At 38.8% G+C, this 14,409-nt stretch overlaps 1 protein-coding gene across 4 annotated transcripts in view; it reads left to right on the forward strand.

Annotated features, from left to right (window-relative positions):
* Nucleotides 1-14,409, forward strand: part of PEAK1 (pseudopodium enriched atypical kinase 1) — a 123,195-nt gene that overhangs the window by 30,967 nt on the left and 77,819 nt on the right. The window lies entirely within an intron of this gene.

Below are 14,409 nucleotides of genomic sequence, written 5' to 3' on the forward strand. Positions count from 1 at the left end.
AGGAAATAGCATGTTCCTTAATTACTGCCATTTCAGAATGATTGACAGTAAAATGGCGTTCTGTGTCCTGCTCTTTAGAGGAGTATAACAGGCATGAGCTCTAAGGAACATCTGGTTTTTAAGCATTTTTATCCTATACCATATAGTAATTCTGCCCATTGATTTTTGTAGGTGGAAAGGAGACTTTGCCAGTTACATAGATAGGAAGGGAAGGTACAACAGTTACTATACAATGCCTGGAAAAAAATCCCCATCCAAGACCTATGGAATTAGGAGCATATGATTAATCAAAATGGAGTGTGAAATGAGGTGGAGCGCCTACAGCTCCCTAGCTCCTGTTCCTACGCCTGCTTAACAAAGCCAGTGAAAGAACACAGGAGCTCCCTCTTTTCCCACAGAGTATGTCTGGGTGTTCCCACCAGCTGCTCTAGCATTTAGATTATCTCATTTAGGGGACTTCAAAACAGAAGAAAGAGGATCATAAACAAGTATGGGATCAGATCGAAGTAGAGATCTAACTAGATAACTTTACTCCATAGGCAAACCCTCATTACTATTGAGTGTTTGCGCAGAATGAAAAGCAGTTTTATAGAAGTAAGGTGGCAGGAGACACCAAGAAAACTAAGCAACTTGTATCAGGGTTGCTTTTAGACATATACTGCAGTTCTGGCCATAACAAGTAGCTATTACTGCATAATAATAATTCCTTTCCAGATACTCTGTCACCAATGACTGTATTGCCTGTTGTAACTAATACCTGGTGGGAATATGGATCCCCTGTATGGCCACGTACAGAACCTGAGTGCTTAGTCCCAGGATGAGTCTATAGGCTATCTTTTCCCCTCTCATGGTTTTCTATATTGTACTGTCAAAGTGAGTATTTGATGGTGAATGTGAATTCTGTCTCTGGGCATCCTTGACATTTGTAGACTACTGGTATCTTACTCTCTGCACAACCAGACTGGACCTACATGTTGTCTAATTAAAATAGCAGATTTTAAAGATCTTTAGTGTCTGCCATATTGAATGATTTTCAAACCTTTTTGATCTAATTTTCAGCAGTGCAACTTCCTTAAGGTTCCTGATGTTTTGTCTCTAAGAATATGGGCTCTTCAAGGTGGATAATTCTTTGGATGACAAGTTATTCCACAGACCATTTCAAGAGTATTTATTGACTGATAGATCCTAATGGCTTCTGAAATGCTGCATCTTGATTTGGTCTGGAAATCTGAGTAGATAACAAATGCTGTTTGTTTGTCTTTTGGGATAAGATTAATGAGCCTTGTAAATTACTAAGGACTATCCTCTCATCATCCAGACCTGATTTCTCTGAATAGGTGCTGCATGCTAAAAGCTACTCATTAGTAGGTGAACTGATAGCTGAATGTATTTATTATTGATGACTTGGTGGGAATTTCCCTGTCTGAAAAAGGGTGGTAGGCTGACAGAAATACTTTGCATGGAAAGGTGATGTTAAAAGATTAGCCATTTTGTGCATTTATTTCTGAAGATGCGTGTGTTTGGATTCATGCCGTGGGGTTCCCAGCATGAAAAATTATCGCTGGGAAGTAGATTGAATCTTGTCTTGCACCCCTCTCACTGTTCTTACAGACCCATGAGATTTTTATTATAACTGATATAATCTGAAGCACGTTCCTGTAAAAGTAGTACCATTTTATTTAGCTTTTCTTCAACAATATATTGTAATTTCTATCACTGTTTTACCACACCAAAATGGGCTGTTAAGCAAAGCTAAAGCAATGAAGCAGAAGAGAGTCCTGGATTTCAGCATGGCTACTGTAGTATCCTAGATGTTATCAAAACTAGCTTCAAAGCATTACTGCCAGCTATAAGGCACAGAAAGCAGGCATTACTCTGACTGAACTCGTAATCCTTGAAGTTTGAATCTGCTCTTAAAGATCTATTGAGACAAAATTTCATTATTATGTATCCCATTAAGAGAATATATTACTAGTATATGTAGGATAACTTTTCTGCTAATGTACAGATTTAAAATGTTTTATGAAAATAAATCAATACCTTAAAATGAAACCCAAACCTCAGAAGGCCAATTTTCTTTAAGACATGGCTCGTTCAGGAGGATTAATGGCTCCTGGTGGTATATCTCCACTTAAGCCTGTCTAAATCTGGATTGCCACAACCTTATTGTGTGACATGTCCTGCCTGTATCGCTCCCACCCCACTGCCATGTGCCCACTCCCTCTGGCTCCTCATGGTGGCACTTGCACAGTTGCCAGCTGGATCAGCTCCCCGAACTGGCTCACCGTGGGAACATGCGAGTATCCCTGTACCTGCACCAGAAGGGGCAGAAGCTCAGAAGCCAGCAACAAGGGTAGGGCTGTGCCAGCCCGGGTTTAGATTGATTTAAGATGTTGTAGATACACACCCTTTTGAAACGTCACTCATTTGGAATATATTATCTTCAAGTTTCCGCTGAGCCTGAAAGTTTCTAGTTGAAATGGATTTTAGATTAAGCAGAGAATTTGCAAAACAATAGGAGAGAGAAATTGTAGCATGAGTCATAAGCATGGGACCTTCCACCACTGTATGGTTAGAACTGCTGAAATCCTGTGGATTAGTTAACAGAATCACTGTAGTTTCCAGCATGTCATCAGCTACTATGTCCATTGTACTTTCAGTTTGTTGGAATAAAAGAACCAGTTTAGTCATCAAAACTTAGTGTTAGTATAAAACTCTGTAGTTTATGACCACTTTTTTGAACAACATAGCTTAGATGATATCTTAAATTAAATGCTGATGTTTGTTAAATGTTTATTGGGTTTATATGTTGTTTATTTCTCATAACATCTGTGACATGCTAGGCTCATCCCAAAACACAAAAAAGTGTATATTACTTTGGAAATTCACAAAGTAATGACTGATGGAGGAAAGAGAGGACAATACAATGTATCGAGGCGTTTGTATTAAATGCCAAGTTAATAAGTGGAGTAATTGTAATAGAACATTGGCTGGGGTACATGATTTGCAGTTCACCTGCACTGGCTAGAGGGAACTGCCAGGTTAAAACAGTGAGGACTATAAATGGTCTATTCAGAGGTCACTGAAAATCCAGATGGTTTAACTGAGTGTGTAATAATAAAAAAAAATTGAAAAAAGTGGTATGTGGAATCAGTCATAACTCTGACAGAGCTACACTTAGAATAAAATCAGAATCGGGAGAAACAAACTTCTTTTTAGCTGACTGTTGAAGTATATCCCAATCTTTTTATTTCAGTTTGAAACATGAGCTTTCTTAGTCACCATAGCACAACAATAATTACTGTAAAATGGAGTTAAATCTTTATTTTTGCAGTTGTTTGTCTTAACTGCTTTGACATTTAGTGACAGAATCATAGGAAAACAAATACTGCTTAGAGGCAGTTAAAGTGGCAGTCAGTATCTAATAGATGTGGGGCACTTTGGTCTTTCTCTGGTTTTCCTTATCTACCATATTTATCACTGAGAAGCTCAGAAGTCTTCTGCAAAGCTTCTACAAGATTTTGATGATGTCAAAATGTCTCGGAGTAATTTTTAACATTGAACTTTAGATGAGACTGTAAAGGCTTTCTGCCTAGCTTTTATTGTTAAATCGTTTTCTATGCCTTCAGTAACTCATATCTGCTACCAATCAGCATGCAAAGCTCTGTGGCAGTTGGCCACACAGACTTTCTCAGAAGCAGGGATCTATGGAAATGTTAGCCTTCCGAGCCAGCCTGACCTTCTGAACTGGCTGCTGAGGATTGGGAAGGGTTTTCTTACAGTTTGGCTTCCAGGCAGCTAGCTGTCCCCATCAGCCTGCCTGGTGGGCTGCAGCAGTCGTTGGAAACTTTGAAAACCTTCCATTCACAGGACTTGATGCCCGCTGGTGCGTAACGGCATCAGATGACAAGTTCGTTGCTAGCTATAACAACTGCCAGGATGTTTCTTAGGTCTTCTGTAACTCATCAAGCAGGCAGTTTGGCGTCCTTGAGAACATACTTGCAAACTCCAAAGCATATTGTCTTCAGAAACGAAATACTGAATTCCACACCCGTCCCCCTCCTCTTCCAAAACCACTTTTTATTCTAAAATAAGACATTTTCTTAAACTATTCTGTTTAACCAAATTGGTATTTTTTTCATGAATTTTCTGAATAATGCCATTCAGCAATGGCATTATTCACAAAAGATACTTCTTCTTTTTGTACATTTGAGAGGATAATGTAGCCAAACTTGGAATTTAACAAAATCTGGAAATGTTTCTCTGCATTGAGTAGTAAATCATTAGTTTGGGCAAGTTTACATGGCACCGTTCTGAAGACTTTGATATCAAATAGTATATCTGCGTTGGCAAAGTGAAATGCATTTAAATTTCCTATGGAACTTAGAATTTTTGTAACTTGTGGAGTGCTTAAAAGCTCTCATCTCAGTATTTAACCATTTAAATACTTCTGCTCTGAATCTGCTCCCTACTCATCATTGCCATATCTCTCCCTCAGTCTTCTGTTGCTCTTTCCCATCTCTTAATGTTTCTTTAGTTTATCGTGTGTGGAGAACAGAAAGCAAATTAAAGCTAGGATGACATCTATGGTGGCGTTGCAGCCCAGTAAAATCTGACTTCCCATCCTTTTCTGGTCATTCGTTTCCACTTCTGTTCTGCCTCCTGCCTTGTGCCAGCACACGTGTTTGTGCAGCCGCGTGGTGAACCGAATCAGGGAAATGATTCAACTGCCAAAAAAGACCCAACTGCCAGCATAAAGTGATGTTGACTTGGTGGTTAGGCTGGCATAGGAACAAACAGCTGGGGGAGAAAAGGTAGGAATTATTTAAGTTTGTTCTTCTGCTGAAAAAATTATAACTGAGCCACAGCCTAAAAATTAAGGTTTTGCCTAAAAATAAGTGATACGTAAATTCGGGGGGGGAAAAAAAACAATGAACATGAGCAGATTTAATTTAAAATGATTGCCACTTACTAGTGTATACTCTTGTGTTTGTTTCCAATCCTTGTGTTGATTTAGCCCAGGTCAGTTCCTCACTAAGTTAAATTAAATCAATAAAATATCCTTGAGTAGATAATGTGTACCCATACGAGCAGTGCTGATGAGGCTTAGGAAAACTACTTGATTGCTGAAATTTTACGACAAGGTTTTCAGATGCAATTTCTGTAAGCCAGCAGGTTTGCAGGTTGCAGCCTCCTTCAGGAGCACGGTAGAAGCTGATACTTGAAATGCAGGTGTGTCAGGCACTGGCTGAACTCGGTGCAGCCCATGTATACTGGGATCAGCCAGCTGAACCCAACTAGCAGGTTTGCAGTGTTCGTATTTATGAGCACACCGCACCATTGACTCACCTTTGGGTCTGTCGGGGCAAATGAGAAGGATTCTTTACGGATCAAGTATTCACTATCAGTTTTTCCACTTAATTTTCATTTTTCTCTAATGGTAGAGACAAACTTGCACCTACACAGTTGTTTGTGTGCTACTGTATGGCTTGTAGATAATAGTGACAGAGTTAAAATAGATAAAGCAATTTGGGAAGTATTCCCAAAGTGAAGTTATCTGTAAGGACGTAATCCGATCTAGCCATTTGCTGCTGCTAAGGAAGTTCCTGAGCACTCTGCCCTTCCCCTTCCTCCCCACCCACGTTGGTGCTACCACCTCAGATCTTTGTCAGCTGATTTAACTCACTAACTCGGCAGAACGTGAACCTGGCAAAGGTAGCTAGCTTTCTGCTGCGTTGGTGAGTTGATGGGCACAGAAGAGGAAGCAGAACCACGTGGCTGACAGCAAAGGCAGGGAAAGGAGTGAATCCTCAGTCTTTCATCTGTGATGACAGTGTTGTGTAACTTCACTCTTAATGGTAGAGGTAACGCAGATAGGAGCACTGCTTATACCAGTAACGCTGTGTATGTGTAAGGTATCTAACTATAGACCTTTTGTTGCAAAGGCTGCCTTCTGTGATATCACCTCTAATACTGAAACAAAGCTAAGATTTTGTCAGTCCTAAAGGTACTGGAATTAGGTGATTTTTACATGGTAATTAATGGTAATAATTAGGAAAAAGGTATTAAAGAGTATATAACACTAAGGAAGAAGCCAATTAAGGTTGCAGTCAACTTTTCTGAAGTGAGAAGGCAAGCCAAAATGTGTACTGTTATGTTGGCAAACTCTTTGAAGTCCAGAAAACCAGTGAAACCCAAAACAAAGATGCTCAATTTGAGTTTTTGTTGACTAACAGGATAGAGGAAAAGTGGTTATTACAGAGTATATCTTTTACCTTCATTCTGCATGTCAGATAATTCAATTTCCTGTTCAGTATGCTGCTTTAGCATAAGAGAGGAAGAAATCTCCTCCTAGGTACTGTCATCTGCTGTGAAGGAGAGCAAGACAGCTTCTGAATTACAGGCCTGCCCTCTGGAAGCGGGGAGGTTAGACAGCGTACCCCCTCTGGGTGGCAGGGGCTGTTTGGTGCACAGCTTCTTCAGGGCGCTGTTGGCTTTGACCTGTGCCCAAACTGCTGCACAGCAGATGATGGTAGTGTGGTAAACATATGGCCATGTGGTAAACCAGATCAAGAAACCAGTTCAGGTTTAAAATCTTCATAAAACAAATGAAAGAATATTTATGACATGGCTTTTTCCATTGTTTGGCATCTTTTACTGCCCTGTGGTCTCCGTGCATCTGCCTCTCCTTGCTTACAGCCAGTAAGTTAGTGCTCAGATCTCAGCCCAAGAGCTCCTGCCTTGATTTCAAATGATCAGAATATAATTCCAATTTGTGTCTTCCTCCCCTTTGTTTTTCCCTGTCAGTTTTTCCTGAAGTACACTGTGCATAGCCAAGCTGAAACACGACTGTAAGCTAGCACACAGTTCATAACTCAGAGGAAAAAATACTTTCTCTTTAGCTTACAAAACAATAGCTTAAGAACTTTTTGCTAAAGGGAGGAAAGACCTAATGCATGTACTTGATACTTTTTGCAATTGAATTTTACTGTGAAAATGAACCTTTAATTTAAGTGTAACTTCTGAAACTCACAAATAAATGTTTGTGATGAGCAATGAAGTATAGACATCAGACAATTTTAGCTTCGTCACTGTACTCCTAAGGTGGTGTTTTTCTGGGGAGCATGTTGTGACAGCATTAGTTATTATGGCTTCTGTCTTCTGCCTTTATTCTGTAACACACAGATGTAAGCTATATTAAACCTGCAAGCCCTGTTACAGCCAACAATTTTCCATTGTTTTTTGTTCTGCTGGTTTCCTACAAGAGAGGTTCTCACACTGTAGTCGGCAAAAATATATTAAACAGTTTCTTTTTAAATGCAAAGTTTCGAGTATATGCAACAGTCTGTGTGAAACTACTCAGTCTGCATGAAACCCAGTGGCCTGTTAGATCATTTTACAAACAAAGTTTAGGAAACAATCCTATCCAGGTCAAGTTCCCTCTCAGCCCTCTGGCAGAGAGGAAAATGCTGACAAGTATGATGCTTTTATTCACAGTGATATCTTGTAGAGGAAAAAACTTCAATATGCATACAGAGATTTTTAACTCTTAAGTACCGTCTTCCTCAAAGGTCATGGAATAATCAGTTTGTGTCCCTTACATAAGGAAAATTGTCTCAAATTCTTAAATTACAAAGGGAAAGAGGATTCCTCAGTATACATTTCTAAATATTTTTACTTGTTAAGTAGCTATTTTCACAACAGTTTGTGCTTTCCTTTATACATAAATTTTGTGTAATGCTCAAAATTCTGTGTGCAAACAGGTCTGAGCCTAAAAGGAAATAATGGAAATTACTTTCAGCCATACTTCTCGGCACCCAGCAAGCATGTATCTTAGAAAGATAAAGTGAAGGGAGATTGCATGAAACCAATCAGAGCTGTTAAGCTGCAGCAATACAAAGCCATTGGTATTTTAAATAAAAGGTTAAAATAAATTCCTGTGGGTTAGTGCTGGACTATTTGAAATTCCCCTAAGTTTAAAAGAAAAAAGGAGACGGAATTTTAACCAGCTCATTTGATAGAAAATGACCTGCAGATGGGGTTTGAGAGAATAATAGGTGGCAGATTACAGTGGGAAAATTGTGGCAGAGCAGCAGCTCAGACTTTGATACATTTATGCAGAGTGGGCAGCAGAGAGATGTGAAGAATTCCCCACTGCATACGTTGTGGAGCACCAGCATAATACACTCGTTTTATTTCCACTGACTGCTAATGTACTGTAGCTGTTCATAGCAGCAATATGTTTATGAAGTCATATGCTGAAAAGATTTAAAATATTGGAAGTGTTACACAGAGTGCAAATATCAGTGGGTTTTCTACCATTTATGTGCATATTTTCATTGCACAGTCATATGTGGAAACCCTAGTGTTTCTTCCAGTCTGGTCCTGCTTTGTTCTAGGGCAAATACCCCTTCCCTAGTTCCCAGTGTCATGAAATGTATTTAGTAAATACCAAATTTTTTCAACACTTGATGTAGCCTATGGAAAATGCAAAAATAGATATTTTTTTTTTCAGACCTTCATAATTCTGCCAAATTAGAGCGATTTTATGAAGATGGCAAAAATTTTACAGCCACCAGAATTCAATTATATAGTGACTTCCTAAGCAGGAAGGCTCGGTAGCACTGGAATCTTTTTTTCCTTTCCTCTGCCTTACTGCAAGTTTACAACAAAAAAATTGGGACTGCTTGGGCAGTGTACAAAAATTGAAATGTTTTCATGAATGACACATGCAGGCATATTTTTTATTAAATAATGGAAACCAACATTTTTAATGCAACTTATAGCATTTATCAGCACATTTTTGATATGAAGAAATATACTCTAAAATTCTGTGGGCTTCTACAGCCCAGGGATGCAATAATATGGAATACGTTTCATGTGTGTCTCCTGTGGGATTTGTCTTTTTTTTTTTTTTTAATAGACCCTTTGGTACTTGAGATACTGGATGTTAGAAGTGCATGTTTTTTTCAAAGATGTTAATAGATTACATTTTGTAGTAGCAAATGAACAATATTAGTCTCTAGAACTACCAAGACTCTTGCACTTACACTTGAACTTGTGTAGAAGCTTACAAGAGAGGAAAACTGAATATGTGTGTGCAGAGCCTGCTGTGGGTATATTTTGAAGCATTTTCTTAAAACAAGATGTTTACCCCAGGGGGACTGTACTTGTAGTGACCTTACTTGACCCCAGCTGGAACTCATTAAATACTCCTTTAGTGAAGAACAGTTGCAAGAAGCTGTTCCCTCCTGTACCACTAGCGCACCATCAGGTGGTAGTTAGCTGAGAAAAGCAACTTTGCCTGTAACAGTTACTCCGTAGTGTTTCAGTGTGGGTAATAGTGACCTGATAGCCCAAGTCCGAGGGGAGCCGTTTTTTAGAGACTGACGAGTGTACTAGATCAAAATGCATCCTCCAAAGTTTTGGGAATAGTTTGTACTTTTGGAAGTGAATATTAAATATCCCAGTTGGCTTTTAATACTGGAAAAGAAAAGTAAGTTCCAGGTATTACAGTTACAGCTTTAAAAGTATAAGATTACTAGTAATCATTCTTCATCCTCCTTTACCACCACCTACTGTCCATTTATTTGCAAGATGTTTCACTGCCATTATTTCTTTTCTTGCTAAATAGAAATACAGTTAGAATACAGTCTCGTTAGTGTACTGCCTCTAGCATGGCTGTCTCTTTATAGATGGGATAGAAAGTTATAAAAAGCAGTGAAGTGCTCATTTGAGGGGGAAACAGAGCACACAAATTATTTCAGCATTATTTCCGCTCTGTAAAGCATGAAGGCACAGAGAAGTAATCTGATTTCTACTACAAATCTTAAAGGTTTTCACCCTATTTTAAATCATCTAATAATGCTTGAACAGTTCTGTTGCTTGCAAATATGCAGCATCACAGTGAACCTTCATTTATTTTCTATGTTTTTTTCCCCAAAAAACATTTTCTCTACCTTTAAACATGCCTCTCAGTTCTTGCTACTGTAGAATTCTTTCACCCTCTTCCCAAAAGCATCTCAATAGGACGTGTAGTCTCACTTGAAAAGAATGCAAAAGAGGAATGCAGGGTGGAGAGTTGGAGGTATGGAGCAGCACCCAGTCAGAATGATTACATATATCAGGACACTTCAAACTGGAAGATAGGTTAAGGGAGGCCTGCAAAAAAAAAAATCACAAATCATAATGTCATAGGAAAAAGTAAATAGGGGGTGATACAAAGGAACAAGTTTCTTATCTGTGGGTCTGTTTTTTTCCAACAAGAACCTGGCAGCTCAAAACAAATGCACAAAGGTACTTCACACAAAGCTGTTCGCTGTGGAATGTCCTTTCACAGGATGTTGTGGATACAAAATTGTAAATGGGTTCAAAAGGTAATTGGATAAATTTATGAAGGAAAATTCCATGCAAGACTATCAAGTACAAAGATGCCATTTCTTATACAAGAAGACTCTAAGCTGTAAATTGCTGGAGAGTGGGAGAGGGCTTGGAGAAAGTGTTGCTGTTAATGCCTTTATGCTCTGGGCTGCTGCCAGAAGCAGACTAATGGACAAGCTGGGCTTTTGGTCTGATCTGCTCAGCTGCTGTCATCCTGTAAACCATTTTTGTCCTACCTAGGGCTTTCCTTGGGGTATTTATGATCCTTCTGATCTTCTTTTCAACACCTTTTGTATTTGGCAACTTTTGCTTAATCTCCAGTTTACCTCTGTTATTTCAAATGTCATCAGCTGAATAGCATCATCCCTTCTTATATGAAGTCTATTATGGTCAGTTAATATTTACTGTAAGTTAATAATTTATCCTCTGCAGATGGAGCACTCTTACTTTTCCATGACAATCAACTCTTCTGTTCCTAAATTTGCGTTCAGGAGTAAAATGTTTGAAAAAGCAACTTGTTACTTCAGCTTTTCCAATTTGGAGTTTTATTCTGAACTAACATATAATAAATGCTCCTCTAGGAAATGATTTTAAGAGATTTTTCTGTAGCTTTGGTAACTGTTTTATTGAAGTATAACATTCATTGAGGTCACCCTGGATGATTCCTTGAGCTATTTGAGCCACGTTACTTTGGCCCTGTGGTCTGCACCAACCTGCCAAATTGCTCCTGTCCAGCAGCAGTTCTTATTTTTGATTCAGGTTCCCCCCTTATTGCTGTTACCTAGTTCCTCCTTTCTGTGTATTGCCAGTGAAATGTTTCTCATCATGGGTTTTTAGCTATGCATGTTATCACTCCTTTCACTTCCTTACTTCTTTTAACTTTGTCTCTTTTTTTTTTTTTTTGACTGAAGATTTCAAATAAACGTTTTTCTCTGGCAAGAGAGTATAGAATTAAAGCTTCTCAGGTTCTCCCTTTTCGTATGAGTTCCTATATCAACACAAGTGTGTAACTCTTAAGCTTGATGTTAAACTTCAGTATCATCCTTTTAATATGCTTTTTTTTTGAGAAAATGTTCTGCCCTATTTAGAAGCACCAAGTGATGCTGCAGCTAAGCTTAGCGTGGGTCAAGTAAGCCTTACTGCGTATTGTCTGCTGTCCTTGCACGTTTCCGTATTGCACAGGACCTATTGTTTCCAGCTTGCAGCTGTTCTATAGAGCTCAATCTGTGTAGCTGCCAAAACCGCTTCATGGCCAATCTGTCTCTAGTAAGAGAGTTTAAAGAAATTATCTTCCCTTTCTTCAGTGGTTTGAAAGATGGAGATGCTTCAGACTGTGATGCAAAATTTCCCCGGTGTGTTCAATTCCTGTGCTATGGTGAAGTGGTTAAACAGTGGGTTTTAAACAGTGCAATGCGATGTTGTGCATGCTGACAAAATAAGACAACAGGACAGTGCAGGTCACAGGCAAGAGAATTTCGGTTGATTTTGGGGAAAAAACTTGAACCACTGAACACTTGCTGAATTTTGTGTCATTTAAATGGCTAGCACTTAATATTTCAGAAATAGTAAGTGCTACTTTCTGCAGTTCCCTATTACAACTCTAGTTTATTTCCATCAGTATTTTCAAACTGCAGTCAGAACAAGAAAAAGTTCCTTAAAATACTTGAGGGGAGAGAAATCGCAAAGCCTTTCCTGATGTCCTCAGACCTTTGCTGCGGGGTGTTACTCTCATTCCAAGTGCTTTTTGCCTTAAGGTGGCTTTTCAGTAAATACTACTAGTTTTGTAAAATTTGTCAGGGTTCAATTAGATTTTCTATTCAAAGCACTGTAAATTTTGACCTGTCTTCAGGCTCTGCTTATAATGTTGACTGACCCACAGGTCTGGTCATTTTAACTGAACTGATGTTCATTTTCTGGCATCTTACTAATTCAACCAGGAGTATTTGTTGCATTTCTTTGTCTTCTGGCTATTTTGTCCAATTCAGTTTGCTCTCTGCTGTAGTTTTCTCACTTTAGGTTTACATTATTATATTAGTGCCTTTCTCATTCTGAGGTCAAATGGTACTTCAGTGAGAAGTCAGAATGTGAGGATTGGCTCATGTCACAAACTTAATTTAACCATCATTTATGTTCTTGGAAGCACTCAATTTTTTATCCATTTCATTTATCTTAATACCTTCTTCTAAGTAAAACTTTGACAAATTGTCGCAATACATGGAAGATACTTTAGCATAGTCTTTTGAAAATAATTTTCCTAAAGATCAGTGTGAATTCTTGTCCAGAACAGACTTAAAATAATGGTGCTATGAAATGTCAAAGCTGGTAAAACTATTAAAAAGGAATTTTGACTAATGGCCCGTGTATGTGGCTTAACATTTAAGTAAAGATTGCACTTCTGACTTCAGTTATTAGAAAAATTCAGCTAGAGCATTTCTCTACAGCTTCCTGCTGACTTAAGTTTTCTTTGTCTGGCTATAGCTGTGGGAAGAGCTCAGTGCAACACATCTCTGGAATTTTCCAGCTTTGTTCGGGGTGCTGTTCGCGCTCCGCTTGCAGCCACGAGCCCTCTCTCCGGGGGCATGCTGGCTTTCTGGGCTCAAGTGGTGTTTTGTGTTAAAGCCGAGTCAGTTTTCTGGGCTAAATACTTCCGTGGAAGCCCACACTGAGAAAGGTAGTTTCCATGTAAGTGAATCAGGGAACTGTGTGTTGACAAGTCAGGGAGATGGCAGGCTTGAAAAAACAAGATTCCATTCTGACAGAGCCATCGAGGTCATTCCTAAAAATATGTAATTCACAATTGCTTTTTGGGTTTTGTTTTTTGTTGTTTTGTTTATTTTTACTTCCTGGTTTACTAACAAATCATGTACTATTTGTAATCCAGTATCAATCTCAATTTTTTTTTTTTTGCTTTTCAGTTTTTTCACCATATGAATTGTTAGTGATTTTTTTGTTTGTTTGTTGCCATCCAGAATTTTTACAGGAATTTTATAACCAACTAGTGAATGCTCTGACAGTCTAAGGGTCAGTCAAAATACATACCAGTTTCCTGCCCCATTACTTCACATCCTACATGCTGGTGATGTACTCGCATGTCTGCCATTTAGTTCAAGGGACACACAGGAACAACAGAGATGGGTTCCCTGGCTTAGGGAAAGGAAAGGACAAACTGCATAATGAATCACCGGTACCTACACATACAGCATCGCTGACAGGCAGTCCCTACAAGTCAAATGGGTTGCAGAGTGCTGCATTAGCCTGCTGTCCTTTTGGAAGTGATACACCCAAGGTGGTGGTATGATTCATATTGTGTTTATTTTGGTACTCAAATTGCAGCTGTAGGAAAGTTCTTTCAAGTACACTGATGTTGAGGACTTGGTTTGCTTGTGTATGCGGTATTAACCTATTCAGCAGGCTTAAATCAGACTCTTCCTCTTCTCTCAGGAAATGAATTCATTTTATATGTACAGATTTCATAAGGAGAATGCCATGAATGCATTCAATCTGCCAGTTCCTCTTCGTATCACAATTCAGTAAGATTTTCTGATAACCTTTGTTGTACATCCATGAGTGTTTCTTCCTGTGGGGAGGGTGTGTGAAGCTGACAGCTACAGTCTGAGGCAGCATGTTAATGGTAGGCTTGTTTGAGATGCAGCCCTGGAGTTCTATCAGGAAATACACTGCCATTTCACATCTTTGTTGAATTGAAACCAGGGAATCAACATTATGTATTCAAGAGCAAGAAAAATGGCATTTGCAGCAGGGTGTAATTTTATTTTTATGGTCCCAAGCATTCGTTTGTTTGCAATTTTGGCTTTTAATGTATTCACGATATCTTGAAAGAGGGGTATATGTGGAGGTGGGATTTTTTAACATTGCGGGTTTTGTTGTTGTTTCTAGCTTATATAAATGTATATATTCTGTAAAGATCAAAGGTGACCTGAAAAGAGGGTTTGTAAGAGATTTTTCATCCAAATGATATTTTTTGGAATACAAACGATGGGGAAAAAAAGAAGAGAAATTTTAAGATGG

The sequence above is a fragment of the Strix uralensis genome, chromosome 11, assembly GCF_047716275.1.
Source record: "Strix uralensis isolate ZFMK-TIS-50842 chromosome 11, bStrUra1, whole genome shotgun sequence".
Lineage (NCBI taxonomy): Eukaryota > Metazoa > Chordata > Aves > Strigiformes > Strigidae > Strix > Strix uralensis.